Below are 17,297 nucleotides of genomic sequence, written 5' to 3'. Positions count from 1 at the left end.
AATCCGGAGTATTTTGTTGCTCTTGAATATGAAGGCCTGAACTGCTAAAAATGAAAATTTTTTCTAGTCAAGTGTAGTAATCCACTTATTGCCCTCAGTCTAATTGAGAAAATATTAAGAATAGTGCATCTGTATTAGAGAATCTCTGAGAAAAAAAAGATTAAGAAACGAAAAAAGCATTGAGAAGCCAGAAACTACATCCAGAAAGAGGATATGAGAGACAGAGTCTACTGTGATATTGGCCCTTCTTATCTGTCCACTAGAACGTGGACATGCATGCAAACACACATTACAGGCCAGTCTTGCAAACAAATCTATTTCAAATTGTGCATATCTGCCACTGATAGTGAGTCTGTAATAAAACTGATTCTGTGACTGTGGGATTCTTGAATTCTAGAACTTCTGTGTTTGGTTTCTGTCTTTGTGCCAAAGCAAAAATAAACCATTTACTTCCAGAATCAGAGGATGCAAAGCATACGACACCCACAATTTACACAGTTTGTCTGAGAACCTGGACTAAGTTTAGTTTTCAATCCAAAAAGATGAGACATGGCAGCATATTAGCCAGAGGATGGTCATTTGAACTTTTCCAGATGACAAATGAGAGCTGCTTACAGGAGAGCCAAAACCGCACTGAGGCAAAGAATTGTGACCATCATGTTAGAATGAATTAACTTCTCAGACACCAGGCAATTGACCTTTCATTCCAACAAACATGCTACAACTTTATCAGTAAGCACTTTAGCAGACAGTAGATTTTAAGCTATGGTGAACAAATGGCAAATAAAAAAAAAAATTGAAAAAAAAAAGAATTGTTGACAATATATTTGCATCATAATCCTCAAGAAAAACGTAAGATGAGAACAAAGCAAAGCATTTCTCTAACTCCTCTGAAACCCACCAGACTTTCTTTGGGCAATCATAATCCATGAACAACATTGTACATTCTACCATTCCAGTAAATATAATTGTGAAATTCAAATAACAGTCCTGTCATACACAGCTCGGCTTAAGCAGAACTCAAAGTTTCCTGTGTCTGCACTACAACCCTTGAGGAACAAGGAAAGGCGTGGATTTCAGCAGAAACAGACAGCTGGAATAAATCACTCCTGTTTATCATACTCATATCTATTAAAGGCATATGTATCTCGGATTCCCTCACTTATCCCTAATATTAAAAAACCTCTACGGAGTTTCCATACCAGTAATAAGCTATAAACCTCACTGCAGGTAACCTCTCCTGTATTACATCAAGCCTAACCTTCTTGGTGAAAAAGTTCATAACCCCAACTATAGGTTTTAAATAGGGTCCTTTGGGAAAAATGGAGCAGGAGACAGTGAACTGCAGAAAGAAAAGCTGAAAAGGACTGAGTTTGCACTCACTCTTTCACAAACCATCAAATTACTAGAGGCTCATCAATTTAGCTAGATTTTCCTGTCTCGTTGAATATAGGCAGAAAAAGAAGAGTTATACTCCACCACTTCAGAAAATTCTCAACTGAGTGCATTATGCATGAACAAATTAAATTTAGGCTCTAGGACAAAAAACCCTGTCACATTAAAATTTTCTGCCAAATACAACCCTTCAAGCATTCTCAAGAGTAATGCAAATTGTAATTCCTTTCAGGAGAAACTTGCACTTAATTGTAGAGACCTTGAAAAAAGATGAAGGATGCCACACTCATGATAGCCAGAGAGCAATTTATTAGTGTTCTAAGCCATTGGTAAATGGTTTCTCTACTAATGATTGAGGGGCCACTGCTTCCATTTCTTCTATCTGCCCCTCTACATGTAAATTAAACTTCCAGTGTTTTTACCTTCTGGATCTCAGCAAGATTAATGAAAGAACCAAAAAGTCTTGGCCTGCCCACAGGTGAGGGTGATTCTGTTAACACAGCTATTAGACATGCTTCAATAAACCCACCACATATGGTACACTACAATTAACGTTATGAATGGCAGCAGCAGCATTGAAGAAATCATAAAATTGAGGAATAATTAAGACTGGGAGACCTCTGGAGATCATCTTGCCAAACCTCCTGCCTAAAGCAGGCCTAATTTCAAAGTCATATCAGATTGCTCAGGACCTTGTCATGTTGAGTTTAGAGTATTTCTAAGGCTGTTTTTGCTAGGTCCCTGTGTCAGTAACATTCCAGTCTTATTCTCCTTATATTCAGTTGGAATTTTCCTTGTTGCAGCTCATGACGCTTCCCACTATGCTCCTATGAGAAAAAATTGCTTCCATCTCTTCCACTCTGCCAAAAGCTACTGCCCAGGTCTTTGCTTTTCCAGGCTAGGCAAACCCAGTTGTCTCAGACTCACAGGATTTTTCTTTTCTAACAACTAGGACATTAGTGGGTGGTTATTTGCCTCCCACCATCCTTTGCAAAGCACAAATCTCAGACTTCAGGGATTTTTCACTTTTAATTTTTGTTCCTATTAAAAGAGAGCACACACACATCCCAACTTCCCAAACACACAGACATGCTGCTAATTGTTCTAGGGAATGGGGGCAGCAGACAGACTTCCATAGCAGCTGATCACACAATCACAGAATGAACTAGGTTGGAAAAGACCTTTGAGAGCATCCAGTCCAACCTATGACCTGACACCTCATCAACTAAACCATGGCACTGAGTGCCACATCCAGTCTTTTTTTAAACACGTCCAGGGACAGTGACTCCACCACCTCCCTGGGCAGATGATTCCAGTGCCCAATCACTCTTTGAGTGAACAATTTTTTCCTGACATCCAACCTAAACTTCCCCTGGCGCAATTTAAGACTGCGTCCTCTTGTTCTGTCCGTGGTTGCCTGGGAAAAGAGACCAAACCCCCCCTGATTACACCCACCTTTCAGGTGCCTGTAGAGAGTGACAAGGTCTCCCCTGAGCATCTCTTTCTCCAGGCTAAACATCCCCAGCTCCCTCAGCTGTTCCTCACAAGGCTCGTGTTCCAAGCCCCTCACCAGCTGTGCTGCCCTGCTCTGGACGCGCTCCAGCATCTCAACATCCTTGCTAAACTGAGGGGCCCAGAACTGGACACAAACTGGATCCAACAACTGCTGCATTTGTTTTGCCACACTCCAGAATTACTCTTGGCCTATGGTAGGAAAAGAACAGGGTAAGCCCTGATCTCCACCGGGTGCCTACACTTACCAGGGAAGAGGCAAGCTCTGCTGATCCATAGTTAAAGGCCTCTCTTTTGAAGAGAGGCCTTAATTAAGCCAGATGACAGGCTGTCATTACAAGAAATGCCTTCGGGCAACCTCATTTATTGAGCCTTCCCGGGTGCCACCCACTGCTGGCTTTGGAGAGCCCCACCACGCTGGCACAGGCACAGCCTGGGGCACGCACAGCGCCTGGCGCTCACCGAACACGGCTTGTCTCCGCAGAGCAAGAGGCAAAACAAAACATTTCGATCTGCATTTTGTCAACCAACACACATAAAACAAACAGTGTTGTAACACAGAAAGGAGAAGCCAACTTTTCTTTCCTCTCACAACAAAAAGAGTTCTGGAACCCTGGTGATGCTGTCTCTGGCATTATGCATACAGTCTCATGCAATCCCACCTGTGTCACGATTTACCAACAGTCTAAGCTACAAATTAACACCAAGAAAACATTCAAAGGGCAGTCCCTCTCACAGTTCTACAGTAAATCTTACTGCAGTTGCCTACACTTGTTTAGTGCCTCAATAGCAACAATAACATTAAAACAGCGAAAGAAAAAAAAAAAAAAAAAAGCCCAGACTACAATTCTGTTCTTTCTTCCTAATAGTTGACATTGTCCAGTCTGCCTATGGCAAAAAAAAAAAAAAAAAAAAAAATAAAAAAAAAAGCCCAGACTACAATTCTGTTCTTTCTTCCTCTGTCTATGGTTTATCTCATTTTCCCACTTCAGTGCTGGAAAACCCTATCCATATGCAGCCAGGGACTGTCCCTGCTTTTGCCTCAATTCCAACAACCACACTCAGCCCATCAGCCAAATTCAGAGAAGGATGATTGTCTTTCACAACTCCTCACTCCTCTATTTTTCCCACATTGTGGGTCTGGGGAGAAAAGGATCTACCCACACCTAGCTACTGAAGAGTTTAACAGATCAGTTAGTCAGCTGAGATATCTGACATCCTATTTTATTTAGAATCACTGTGCAGAAAAGAAATTACCAGTTCTAAAGCTTCAAAGAGTAAGAAACCAATACTTCAGTTTTATGTTTAAGGTTCGCTTAAAGATAAAGTAAAGTAAAAATTTACTATAAAAGACAAAGTAAAAATTTACTTTATCTTAAATCTTTTTGATATAAATTTTAATAGTCAGTTCCCTAAGCAGTATTAGCCCATACATTTTCCTGTTTATCGTACAAATAAGCCTAATTTAAGCTTCTAATGTACAACCGATCGCGAAATCCATTAGAAAATTACAGTACAAAGATAGAAGAAAATTTATAACTTCTCAGGTAACATTTCTAAATACAACATAATTTTACTTCCAAATCATTAAAGTAGTTTTTCCTGTAATTTCCAAGCAAGGGCTTGTCACAGCTGATAATTAAGTTGCCATTCAGAGAATACCTTCAGGGATAGCCCAGGCTAATTCCCAGTTCTATTGCAGTTGTTTGATAAGATGCACACAGCATTTCTAAGATTTCATTTCTGACTGGCAGACTGTAATAAATTAGGAAACAGAAGTGACATTCCTTATCAAAACCTAACCCAACTGTCTATTTTTAGACCTGATTCCCAGACTCAGTTTTCAGAAGATACTTTTATACAACTTCATTTAAATAACAGTAATACTTATCTATTTGCAGGCTGGCAATTCAAAGCATGCACTGGCCTTAATCTGCTTTGAATTAATCCTTTGCATCTTCTATTATAGTTCAAAGAAATGTCTTCAATTAGGTTTAATTACTTCCTTCCACTTCTTTGGATACAGCCCTTATTACATTTCATTACCTTTCCTCATGGACTGCATGGAAAATAGATGCCTAATAGAAGTACAAAACCAACAAATTTATTAAGCAAGTATATTACATATACATAACAATATTGTACATGCATCTCACTAATTAAGTTATTAGCATAGTCTGCAATCATATAAATGGAATATTAGGAAGGAACTTTTCACAGAAGATCAGCAAAACCTGATTCATTCTCTGAAGTTTTTAATGCCTTTCTTACTGAATTTATAAGTAGTTTTAAATTCCTGAAAGGAAACATGCCTATTAAAGCACAAAAATAATTTATGTTTTTTACTCCAGGGCATATTAAAGAACATCATCTAGACAGTGAGTTGGTTACCAATTACATTCCTCTGTATTCTGCCTGTCTAGTATGCAAAACAGCTTTAGTCTTTCCAGTTGCCTGGAATACCACACCCATGATTCAACACGAATCCCATAATCTCACTTTTTTCCCAACTACAGATGGTAGGGAACATGAAGTAAAGCAATTTTTCCAACTTTGTTTGGATGAAAGACTACAAGTGTTGACTGGAAAAACAAAGCATAACTCCTTTACATAAAATTATTAATCACTATTTTGAACCAAAAGCATCCTACGTCAACTAAACGGAAACATTAGATCAATGTTACCATAACATTTCTGGTCCAAGCAATGAGATAACCTTTAAAGGCCCCTTCCAACCCAAACCGTTCTATGAGCCTATGAAAATAGCAAATTGCTTTTGTAATTAGTAATAAAATACTGATAAATAATAAAACTAACAATTAATAAACTGCACAGTTGTTTACAGAACACTTTATTGATTGAAGAAATATATGACTAGTAATCACACATCTCAGGCTGCTGGAGTCACAGACATTGGAGACTGAACAATTTCAAAGCTCATTTTCATTTAGCACAAGAAAATAAATGTTCCCTCCAAGTAAATATTTTTTCAATCAACTGAACGTTCAGGTTTTTGTTTTATTTTAGTTCCACATAGACACCCCTCAAGTAGACTTCCCACAATTTTATCTAACATACTGATGAGTTTTCCATTTTCCCTCTTTCAAGAATGTTTATTTCCATAAATGGATGACATTTTCCATAGCTTGCTTTAGAGCACTTTGATGCAATGCTTCACAAGACACTCTGCAAACACAGGGGATGCTTAATGGCGCCATGAGCAAAATCCTGACAAGCCCTGGTACCTTGCCTTGAAGCCCAGAAGGAAACTCAATTCTCTGGCCTTATTCATGAGGGACTTAGGACTTCCTGTTGAGAGAAAGATGGGGCAGAAAGAAAAAAAATTAAAAGAAGCAACACTGTCAAATCCCATTTTCTTTTCAGCGTCACTGATAATGTTTTCCTGCAGATTTTAAAGGTAAAAACAAGTTATCATCCATTTCCACAGTATCTGTGACCTGAATGATATCTGCCCATTGGGAGATGTGCTTTTCACTGCACAATTGTTCCTCACTGCAATGGCCTCAGGCAGATTTGAAACTGAGGATCTGAAGTAAAAGGCAAAAGAGAGGAGTTCTAACAGCTCTCACAGTTTGCATTCAGAACAAGTACACCAAAGTCAGCTTCTCCCCCTGGAATCAATGAATGGGGAGTGATAATAAGGTCTCATGCAAGATTTCAGTGGGGAAAAAAGCACAGTCAATCTTCTTGTTAATTCGTAAGTGCCACCAAGTGGAACGTTAGTTGTAGCTAATACCGAAAGCTGAATTTTCAGAGACACTCATTTTACAAGCCTCACCAAGAGACAAAGGATACTATACAAGTAAAGCTTTAACAAAATGCCAGCTGAGCTTCATCTCATGTATCTCATAAGCACAAGCACCCCTGGGAGACAGCAGAGGAACTAACACAAGGCCTTTCCAATGAGTGGTCAAACTTGGAATATTGATGGCATTTAGTAAAACAACAAGGGAAACAAAATGTCTTCAGAATCCAGCACAATATGAGATCACAAGAAATTCTGGTATTTTTTATTTGTCAGACAAGCATCACTCTGTCAATAAAGACCACCTACAGTGCAGTCACTGCTGTCTCTTGCTCTTGTAGCATCCAACAAGGAAAAATTTTGTCTAGTCTTGTTTGGCCACAACACAAAGCATAGTGAAGTAGAGTGGACTTTGAACAGCTCCTCCAAGCTCTCTGACTGACACAATAATGGGTAATCATTCTCTTAATTAAAAAAATTTGGCTGGGGGACACAGTGATAGAAATAACACCTATGATCTGCAGAAATAGGAAGCATATAAGAACACCAAACATTTTAAGAATACATATACATATATATATATATACACTCATTTGCTGAGTAAGAGACCATATCTGAAGAAATAAAGGGCCTAAAAGCATAGATTCAACAGACACAGTCACAAACTGTCTATAAAGCTGCTTGAGTATAATTACTGTCTAAAACTGCAGCATCAGCGCTATCAGAACACACTACAGCTTCCTAAATAAATCAGGCTTAACATTCAATCAAGTGTGGAAGTTAAGAATGCAAATATTTTGTGGTACGTGCAGTTTGTGCAGGGCTGCAGGCGAGGAGGTGGTGGCACCTGTGGACATGGGAGATGGCCCAGGGGCACTGTCCAAAGGTAGCAAAGCTGGACAGCGTGGAACCAGCTCACCTGGGAAAGGTACTACAGGCTATAAGCCCAGGACAAACAATGACCTCCATCAGGATCACATGAAAGAGGAAACACTCCCCCCTTTTTCCTTTTTCCATTCTAGGCACACTAAAACCATATTTCAGCACTCAGCAGGCACCAATTTATCAAAATGTGCCTTGCCTCCTGCGTAACTCAGGGCAGCAGGGCCTCCACAGAATAAAGCTGAATTTCTGCTACAGAACTTCCCATTTAAAGAGTGACTAGATCCAGTCTGGGCTTATTTACTATACATTGGGGCAAGCAATCTCTACTAACAGTATGAGCTCCTACTCTTACAGGAGTATTTTGGCAGTAGGAACCTCATAAAGTTTTCCTGACCCTTTCTAGGCCGCTGTCTCATACTTGCACCACCTTCTCAGCTGGGCCAAATGCAACCCTGCAATACTCAGGAAACTAATTCATCTTAAAAATAACACTCAAGAAAGCAAAAGGAGTCCTCGTAACCCGGCTGCATCTTTGGTTGACGCAGCAGCTGTGCGGCGGCGCAGAGGGGAGGCGAGCAGCTGCAGGTGGCTTTGGGAGCAGAGCCGTGCTGGGATGCGCCTCTCCCTGGGACACGGCCACACGCTGCTGCCCGGCCCTGGGCTGCGCGCTCGGCTCTGCCACCCCAGCCTGTCCTGTGGTTGAGGCAGTCACGGACAAGGCCACTGAGCCTCCACATTGAGGGCTGCCAAGAGGAAGCATGGTTAGAGTGGGGGAGCTTCGATGGCATTTCCAGGTCCTCAGTTCTCTGTTTTCACCTTGAGTGACCTGGTAAAACCACTAAGATACTTTAATTTGTTTAATGAAATATGAGTGGGCAAATGGCAGCAAACACACAGTAAAAACACAGTATAAACTCCATTTCATAGTAAGAGTTGGGAACTGCAGAGACAGACTTCCAGGACCCTGTAACAAGTACGGAGAACTTAACACTGGCTGAGAGAACATGCACAATAAAGCAAGGATGCTGTTCAAGAAGTGTCCCCAAAAGGTGCCATTTCTTCTCTCTGGTTTGGAGTATTCTTTTCTCTTCCAACTGCTGCTCTCAAGAAAAACATTTAGTAAGGTAAAACTAATTTTTCTGTAAAACTATTTTTATATCCCATGGAAAAAATGAGAAAAAAAAAAAGACAGAAAAGGAAGAGACACACACAGAGACAGCTGTCTGAAATTCTCTTTGTAATCATATGGAAAAAAAGTTACAAAGCTTTTCTTTTGGCAAAACTTCCATTCCCCAGTTACTAAAGATGTGTCTTCCACTAGTTTTTTCCCCACGTTACACATTCCACACTCCCAAGGATCCCACAGAATGAGTCAGCCTCATTCTCCATTCCATTTTTTAAATGTTGGGTTTTTTTGTTTCCACATAAGAAGCAGTAACAGAAAGCTCTCTTCTGTTAATAGCTGATTTTAACCTGACTAGCTTGTCAGAGCTGAATGCAAACACAGGAAAACTACAACAGATCAGCTGACATGAAGTAACTTGTAAATAACTTATCCACATGGCTCAGGAGACTGAGGTGTAAAAGTTTAGTAAAACTATAAGGAATTTAAATAATCACATAAGCCCCATTGTGGACACACATAACCTGGAACTGAAATATTTAGTCCCCTGACAAATCAAACTAAACAGAATTTTATAGGAATTTTATTCTGGTGTAACTGCACCCCACAGCAGAACACAACACATCAAAACACAAAAGCTTTCCAATCTTTTTGAATTAATCTAAAAGATAAAGTGATTTCCACATAGGTAGAAGGGCCAGATCATAGTAACTTTGAGTACATACACAAACCACATGCAGATAGTTTTATAATCTAATGTAAAATAATGTACTGATAATTACTGAAAGTTCACCAAGAAGCACTCTAACGACCTCAACAGAATAGATACACACTGTTATTTCTTCAATGTAATGGCAGCCCATCAGTCCAAGAAAATAATTATGTTCAAATCTGGCTAAACAATAAAGTTGGAGGAAACTAAAAGTTGATGGCTAACAAAAGGTTGCAAAACTTAAAAGAAAAAAAATAATTGGTATTTGGCTTCTGGCTTTTCCTATTTAGAATTAAATCACCAAACCTCACAGAACAAAGTCTCATGTTGTTACATGCTCAGGGGGACACTGTCTTTGCCAAAGCCTTACCAAACTTCTCCTAGTATTGAGATTATATATCATTTTAAGGAAAAGAATTTAAGAGAGACATTAAGCTATCCAATCCTCCACCAAACAAACACTGCAAAGAACACATCATTAGAAGAGACAGGAACTATAAATAATTCATTTACGTATCTTCTGTACAAATTGCTGTTCCCATGAAATAAACATGTTTTTTCTGATTACTTCCAACCACTCCACACCTGCCATCCTACCTGCCTAGCCCAGCATTCCTCTGCCTATGGTTAATGCAAATTGCTGAAAACATATCTTTGGTAAGAAGTTACTGCTTCATTTAATTAGTAGCAAGTGTAGTGCTCCCATGTTAATTTTAAATGTCACACATGGTATGCAGGCAAACAAGAACTGCATAACAGGACTGCCTTGACATGACATGAACCATTGCTCCTGAACAACATCACTTACAGGATCTCATCTCCTAAACCCTTCCAGCTCAGTTCCTGCCTCACCTTTGCTCTTCTCAATAGTAAATATGAAAAAGAATATCCAGAACAGTATTTTTCCCACTTCCAAATATATAAACCAAAAATTGTCATGTTTTTTCAGATGCTTCTTCTAAAATAATCAGAACCAAAATAACTGTCATTATTTTAAATACAAATCCCATTTATACAAATTTTGTTCTCATAATATAACTTTAGCTAGTTGACTGACTCAGGAAAAAAAACTAGTACACCTGTACAGCCCCCAGAAAGCGTATGAATACACCAGCATAAGGACATCTCATCACTCGGTGTAACTTGGGACACTGCTATCAAAAGCAGGTATGTAACCGTGTCAAGGAAATATTTCCATAAACACAGGATGTTCCTGAAGGGGCAGGGGGGAGTACAGAGAACAGTCAGCTCAATATTTAATCCTGAGATCACTCAAAGCAATTCTCACCTCATCCAGCCAGAATTTATTCAGCCCACTGACTGAAGGACACAACACACATTACAGTCACACACTGTCCCTCCAATGAAGCTACTGGCAAAGCAGAGGCCATTCTTTCTCAGTAGTCCACAGGTTATTTACACAAACCACCACAAAAAAATGCAGCAGATGCAGCTTTTCCTCCAAAGCAACAGCAAATTCATTCCATCTGAGTATTTGATGCTGACAACAGCATAGCAAGTGCTCCCTCAGCTTCTAGAGATAACAGGCCCAAGGCAGAGTTTTGCCTTTTTTATTGAGAATATATCCAATAAATGGAGCCGGCTTTCCCTGCCTTGTTTACAGATTTCCACAAAAGATCAGTTTCTCTAGTTCCTGGTCAGAGGTCTCAGAGATGTCTCAATCACTAGCAAGATAAAACACACCTCCACCTCTCATTGTTATGTATGTGCACAGTTCCAACCCTCTGTGCTATGAATCCAGATATGGATGGAGAGCAGCTGACAGGCAGAAGAAAGTACTGGGAAATTGTCATTAATGACAACCACTAAATAAATTATCTGTTTATTAGCTGAAAGTAAAAATTAAAATTCAAAATAAATTTAGAATCACTAATTTTTCTTGCACAAAACAGCTCTTTATATTATGGTAAAAGCTGATCTGGGGAGCAGATTGGTCCAAAAATTATATTTATCCAGTAGCCACCAGGAAGATAAAGAAATTCACTTTCCATTTTATGTGTAAGCATTTTACCTTTCCTTGAAAACACACAGTAAACTTTTTTCCTCTTTAAGCCATAGACACAGAAAAAAATCCTCTTAACAAAAAGTCAATCTGCTGTGTAGATACTGCTTTCCTGGGAAAAGATGAGGCAACAAATCCTGGAAAGATCACCATGTCCAGTATTACACTTCTGGAAGGCACATAAGATACTGCTGGAATGAAACATGGCAAAGGAACAGACAAAATGCTAAAAGCTCTGCCTTTTTAAATTAACCAGACAGATGTTGTGATACTTGTGATTAAAACCTAAAATATGGGGTCTTTTAGCTGCATTTCACACTCCCTTAAATTAATCATGAATGTTTGGCAAGAAAACAAGATGCCTTTTCTTCTGGGTGCCGTGTCACTAGAAATAGGCAATAGTACATCTGTCTTATATCTCAAGGAATTTCAATATATTATGTCAAAGTATAGCAATTTGCTGCTTTCTATGATGGTTTATGCCATACTCTGGCTTGCCAAGTTATCTGGCATTCAGGACTTAAAAATGGAAATTGAAAAAAAAAATGAACAAGATATAAACCACCAAAGCTCACAAGTTTACAAATGGCTGAATTTTGAGACAATTCCCTTTAATATGTGATCCCATACCCCTGATAATCACAGATCGACTGGGCAGTTTGGCCAAATCAATTTGGCCAGGGACACCTTTCCTTAAACCAGGCTGCTCAAACAGCATGCAAAGACAGTGTGCCCCTGCTTAGGGGGGAAGCCTAAAACACCTGGGTGACACAAGCTTCATTGTCTGAAGATGAACTGCAAGACAAAAACCTTTCCCCATTATTGCTTTATCAAATAACTACTTGAATGTATAAGACACATCATAACTTCATTCTATGTTTTGTGGTTTTACTTTTCACACCTTCAAGCCAGACACAAATCTCCAGTTTTAAACCAAATGAAGTGTGCTGAAAACTGGAGGTTTTCTTGGTTCAGCTACATGGGCATCAAAATCAAATTCATTCAACCAACACAAGTCCTCCTGGATGACTAGACTGACTAGATGCTGTCTCTTTCTGGGAGGGGGATAATATGTTGTCCTTAAACTATGATTAGTTTAAGGTCATTGCAAGCGAGAGTGAAAAGTGGTTTTATACTTGTCAGAATTTAATTTTCCTTAAATTTCCAAGAAGTGAACATAACAAAAAGCACATTACAAAATTCCATATACTGCACTCCATAAAATCTCACATGGTAATTAAGCACCACTGGACCATGATGCAGCAAATCCTAGCCCTGCACACTGGCATTCATTAATGCAGCTTCATTTACTTTGGAGCAATTTAGAGGTAAACAATGTAGAACCACAAAAAAAAAATCATTTTATCTAGAAACAGAGCAACTGTAAGAAATTTATTTAAGATAGAAATATCCAACGAAGAAGGAGCATTAGAATGAATTAAAATGAAGTTTTGCCAGTTTTATCAGGCAGGGTGAAAAAGGATGGGAACATTAACCCATAACAAATAAGGACGGAGTGATCCACAAGAGAACTAGTTATTACCTCAGAAATCCAGATTCTTCTCTGTAACCCCTTGTTGCATCCACCTACTACATTCCAGCTCATTTATGCACACCTCGTAAGGGCCACCTTTGCATATTTACACCTTCCCTCCCTGGAGATAGAGCCATACCATCCTAGGAATGATTCTGGTTATGAGAGAAGTGCTGGAGCCCACAGAATGGTGATCAGGTTAAGGCAGGCTGAGGAGAGAGCTCCCATTACAGCAAACCTGCAGCAAAGCTGGGAATTGGCCCATCCATGCAGCGTCCTTCCATGTGGAGGGGAGGTCACCTTTGCTCCTTTTCCAAGGATCTCTGCGTCTCTTGTCAGGGCAGAAGGAAGAGCACAGCATGAGAATCCAAGAGGATCCAAGTACAACTCTCAGCACAGGAGAATGGATGGATACCAAGCATAAACATTGCTGCAGTCAATTTAATAGACAAGGCAGAATGTGAATTATTTTGGACCTGATTCAAGCACGATATAGAGGTCAAATCTATGGAAATGTTTGCATCCTGCAAATCTCTAGTAGAGAATGGAATTATGGTGAGACTCACAGCCTACCCTGCACAACAGAACAGACTGAAACAGAGAACACACTTTTGATGATATAGAAACTTGGGAGGAAATATCTACAGTCATTTTCATGTACACAGAGGTAAAAAAAAAATCAAATTAATAACTAAATATCCATTATTACAAGTATCCAAACACTGGGATCAGAGCCTTTCAGACCTTCTGCTTCTCCCCTCTGAACAGCTACTTGCCAGGGTGAAAAATTCAATGTAATGAGATCAGCTTTGCTATTTTAGTCTCAAAAGTGCAGATGGAGCATATGCCTGTAGATAGTAATAATATCTGTATTACTGCAGTGTCTGAAGACCCCAATCAGACATAGGCCATTGAACACTCAGAAAAAAACTCTCAAAGAAAATTCCTGCCAAAAAAGGTTCACTATGTGCACTAAGGGGAAAATGCAACCTGGAATTTAATTAAACCAGTAGAGATAACCATGGAGAGGAAGCATGTAAAAGAATTGTAGATGAACACACAGCTACTGTCAACTTTGACAACATCATGCAGAAGAGCCACAAGCCTGTGCTTTGCAAAACCATTCTTTCAATCTTTAAATTAGATTTTAAAAATATCAGAGTCTATAAATTTTAGTTGGCCACCCGCTTACTTTGAAAGGACTCTCAATCAGCTGTGGTAATAAGAACATCGCCTCACATTATGCAAATAATATTTAGACCACAGAGTTCTGCTGAAGGTTTGTGATCCCTGTCGATGGAAGGTCACATCCAGCCCCCAGGCACATGAAACCTCTGTTGTTCACTGCTCAGCAAGTACACAGCACACAAACCAGAAGGAAGTGTCTTCCTGGATTTCATGCTTAGTCCTCACTGTACAGACCCATCACAGATGGATTTTGTTTAAGCTCTACCACATGAAGTCTACACAGCGAAAATTGTACTCAGATGGCAACATAATCCATCTCCATCATCTTCTTCAAAACTTCCATTCAAAAAGAAGAGTTTGGGAACAGGGTCAGACAATGTCCTGCAAACTGCAGCATGTGCAAACTAAGTTACCAGGCTTATTTGCTTTAAAATATTACGGTCCAGTCTTCACTGCAGGATGGCATGGTTTTACAGAGTGGTATAATTCATGTTGTGTTTATCATAAAATGGCACATACTTTGAAGTATTAATTTTCAATTATGCAGGAAGTGGAGTAGGAAGTAATTTATTGTGTGAAATCTGTCCTTATCTTCAAGAGTCACTGGCAGATACAGTGGAACTTAGGGACTTCAATGTCATTAGGGACCAGAGTGACTACATAACTAGTAATCACTGCTAATCTAGTAGCTGTCAAGGTGACATGTAGCTACCATAGTAACCAGCATAAGATCAACTGTTTGTTTCCAAAAAAGTGCCTACACTTCACTCAGCTACTTGGCATGTTTTTTAAAGCCATGACAGAGAAAATAAAAACACATCATGCACTTTAGAACTTGCATCTTTCCCTGCTTTTCTTTAACAGAGGAGAGAATGCCTCAAAATAATAATTTCACTGGTTTTACTGAGAATGCCCCACTAGAAGATAAAGTATCTGGACCCACGTAACATCAGCAACATCCCCATCACTCTTACCTAGGAAGAGTGCACAACAAACAGCAGAGACAGCAGGCACCCTTAGGGAGAATCCCCTTCAAGGCATTTTTGCACAGGCTGCACACAGATTATTTCATGCAGCAGTCAGAGTACAAGGAGATGTTCATATCTAAAAGTGATATACCTCTTCTAACACACTCATACCCACTCCAAGTAACTACAGCTAATTATTAACCACCACCCCTGCTCTTTGCACTTGGCAGACACCTCTATCCAATCGTATTTATATTAAACTCTCACTCACACGGAACTCCAACATTCAACAAGTCTCAACATCTTCGTCAGGGGGTTAAAAATCTAGGAAGAGAGGAAGGCACACCACAAGGCAGAGTCAGAGAGACACTTAGGGCTGAAGTGGAAAGGACACACAGCTCTTCTGGCTTCCCATCCATTGTGCAACCACTTATTTCAAATCTATACCTACAGATTTCTGGGGGCTTTTTCCTGTTCCCACACAAGCTCAGGGCAAACCCCAAGGAAAGGAAAGGGAAGGGTGTAGCTAAAAGGTTTATATTTTCAGAAAGGAATGAGCCTAGTGTCATATCAAAATATATATTTTTTTTAAATTTCCTTGTTAGGGAAAAAGCTTCAGACATTACATTAAAAACTTATATACAAGTAAGTATCTTGAGCTAGACATTTAAATTACTTCTGTGGGATGTTTGTCAGAGAAAATCCAGCCTGCCTTATGGCAGTGCTAATCTTCTCATATCTGTTTCACTTTTTATCCTTGCACCTGCCTGTATTAACAAGATTAAGATTTAAGCTGGAAGAGCGCTGTCTGTCAAGGAATAACAATTAATCTATTGATTTAACCATCAGAATAAGAACCAAATGGAGTTCCTGGCCCAGGCAAACAGAAGGTTTTTATTGCATTATAATTCAAAATCCAAGTTGTGCTTGTGGCAGGCTATGTCACCAGACTGCAGAGGAAACAATTAGGAGGGCAAAAGAGACACTGGAGTTTTCTTGTGAAAGGATTCTTACTTAACTCTTATGGCCAAAAGGAAGATTTTGCATGTGATCTTGCCACAGAATTTAAAAAAAAATAAGAATTTCTGTTTTCCAGATCACTGGCAGATCCAACCAAAGTCATTTAGGGAGTGTTTAAACAGGAGTGCACAAGGTTATCTTTGTGAAACCAGGCTCCATTCACAGAGCTCACATCTTCTCATCTCAAATCACAACCCTGAGCTGCACTACTGCCGTCTACGTTACCATCTAGCTCCAAGCAGAACCTGCTAGTTCAGGGAAGTTTCTGCACTTGCAGCAGACTTGGCCATATTTATTAACATAAGCTACCATAGCCTACAAGACAGATAGCTCAAAAAACATCCATGTACCACAAACCCACTAGATGAGAATGAATTAATGGGGAACAGAGTGTCGCAAAATAACAAACAAGTTTTCTTCAAAGTTGAATGCCCCAAAGTAGTGCTAAGGCTCAGATTCTTGGAGACACCTAAATGTTCATTCTCCCAAAGCTTTTTCAAAGTTTTGCAATTTATCCACTTTGCTAATACGCTGAAAGCAACTGCTATGACAGGCCATCCCAAAGTTTGAGTTAACCAACTCCATGGTAAAGATCAGATTGCAAATAAAAAACTCACAGATCAGTTTTACTCGCTGAAAGAAACGGAGTGCAAACATACACAAAGTATGCACAGAAAGCAGCAAGGAAGTGACAAACGGAGCTGAAACAGACCAGGTGACAAACAGAGCTAAAACAGACCAGGTGACAAACGGAGCTAAAACGGACCAGGTGACAAACGGAGCTGAAAGGGACCAGGTGACAAACGGAGCTGAGCCCTCGGAAGGCAGGCACAGGACGGGGACTCCGCGCAAGTGACAGCACAGGGAACAAACGCCGCTTGTTCCCGGCTGACCGCATTTCCGCCTCCTCCCCTCCCATTCAATCCCAGCGCTGCTGGTGCTCCCTCCATCCCCAAGCCATGCGGGCTCCAAATACTTTTACCTCGGTGAGGAAAGCAGGCTGGAGAAAGCATGTGATCACACGGTAAGTTTATGCTTCTGTTTGCTGGCACGAGGGGGGAAACCCGCTATGAAATAGGCTGCTTAATTAGAAAATGCGGTTAAACGCTAAGTGTAATTGTGTGGAGCGTGTGGATCTGGAGCAGATTGAGCAGGGGAGTGTGTGCTTAAG

At 39.9% G+C, this 17,297-nt stretch overlaps 1 protein-coding gene across 1 annotated transcript in view; it reads right to left on the bottom strand.

Moving 5' to 3' along the window:
* The window catches only part of ST6GALNAC3 (ST6 N-acetylgalactosaminide alpha-2,6-sialyltransferase 3), a 213,031-nt gene that overhangs the window by 195,103 nt on the left and 631 nt on the right, over nt 1-17,297 (bottom strand). The window lies entirely within an intron of this gene.

The sequence above is a fragment of the Onychostruthus taczanowskii genome, unplaced genomic scaffold (assembly GCF_017590055.1).
Source record: "Onychostruthus taczanowskii isolate IOZ18803 unplaced genomic scaffold, ASM1759005v1 scaffold7, whole genome shotgun sequence".
Classification (NCBI taxonomy): Eukaryota; Metazoa; Chordata; class Aves; order Passeriformes; family Passeridae; genus Onychostruthus; species Onychostruthus taczanowskii.
Note: the sequence above shows the minus strand (reverse complement) of the source record. Positions and strands in the feature narration are given on the sequence as shown.